This window comes from Rhamphochromis sp. 'chilingali', assembly GCF_963969265.1.
Source record: "Rhamphochromis sp. 'chilingali' genome assembly, chromosome: 4".
NCBI lineage: Eukaryota > Metazoa > Chordata > Actinopteri > Cichliformes > Cichlidae > Rhamphochromis > Rhamphochromis sp. 'chilingali'.
Genome location: NC_137948.1, coordinates 39,733,060 through 39,734,472, shown reverse-complemented (window position 1 = coordinate 39,734,472; position 1,413 = coordinate 39,733,060).

The window sequence follows — 1,413 nt, the reverse complement described above, 5'->3', positions numbered from 1 at the left end:
ACTTTGAAAGTCCATGTCTGATGTTAATGTGTCTGGTTTTGCTTCCCCTTGTCTCGTTAGGCCTGATTTGCCCCAGCTGTGTTTCCCTCCTGTTACCCATTCCCTGATTGCTCCCTCTGTGTATTTAAGCCCTGTGTTTCTCTGTGTCCGTGTCGCGATCTACCGTTTTCCTAGCTGTGTGTTCTGTCATTCCTCCAGTTTAAGTTTGTTTTGAGTCTTTTCAGTTATGTTATATTTTGAGTACCAAATTAAAGCCTTTTTGAGTTCATGACTGTCTCTGGAGTCTGCACCTTGGGTCCTATTCCTGTCTGCACACAGCCACACCTAACAGAAGATCGCGACCAGAACATGGACCCTGCAGACTCTTTTTCCTCTGAGTTCCACGGCGAGATGGAGCGGATGGTGAGCCTGCTCGACCGCATCGCCCTGTCCCCGGATTTAAGGACCATGGCAGTGGGGCTGAGCGCGGTGGAGGCCATCATTCGGCATAATCCCCGGCTTAGCCAGTTCGCTAAGGACACTGAGTTGGGGAACACCATAACTGCCTGGAGAGAGCAGGTCAGGGCTGGTGAGCTTGCTCTCTCCCTCACTACATCTTCCCCACCGCTGCCGCAGGACAACGCACACTCTGCCTCATCGCCACTGCAGGCTTCCTCCCCTTCCTCACGCCAGCCGGGACCTTGTTCGCCTGTCCGTGCGCCTGCCTTTTTTCTGGCGGTTTTCTGTGTGGTCGGAGGATGAGGAGGAGGTCTCCGTTTCTCCACCGGTTCCTGTTCCCTCGTCTAAAAGGAAGCGACGCCACCGTCGCTCCTCTCTTCGGTCATCCGTTCAGCCTCACGCCTCGTCAGCTGGAGGACCCGAGGAGCCCGTTCAGTCTCACGCCACGTCAGCTGGAGGGCCCGAGGAGCCCGTTCAGCCTCACGCCTCGTCAGCTGGAGGGCCCGAGGAGCCCGTGCAGCCTCACGCCACGTCAGCTGGAGGGCCCGGGGAGCCCGTTCAGCCTCACGCCTCGTCAGCTGGAGGGCCCGAGGAGCCCGTTCAGTCTCACGCCACGTCAGCTGGAGGGCCCGGGGAGCCCGTTCAGCCTCACGCCTCGTCAGCTGGAGGGCCCGGGGAGCCCGTTCAGCCTCACGCCACGTCAGCTGGAGGGCCCGGGGAGCCCGTTCAGTCTCACGCCTCGTCAGCTGGAGGGCCCGAGGAGCCCGTTCAGCCTCACGCCTCGTCAGCTGGAGGGCCCGAGGAGCCCGTTCAGCCTCACCCCACGTCAGCTGGAAGGCCCGGGGAGCCCGTTCAGTCTCACGCCACGTCAGCTGGAAGGCCCGGGGAGCCCGTTCAGCCACCTGTCTCCGCTGGAGGGTCCGAGGGGCCCGTTCAGCCACCTGTCTCCGCTGGAGGGTCCGAGGAACCGCTTCA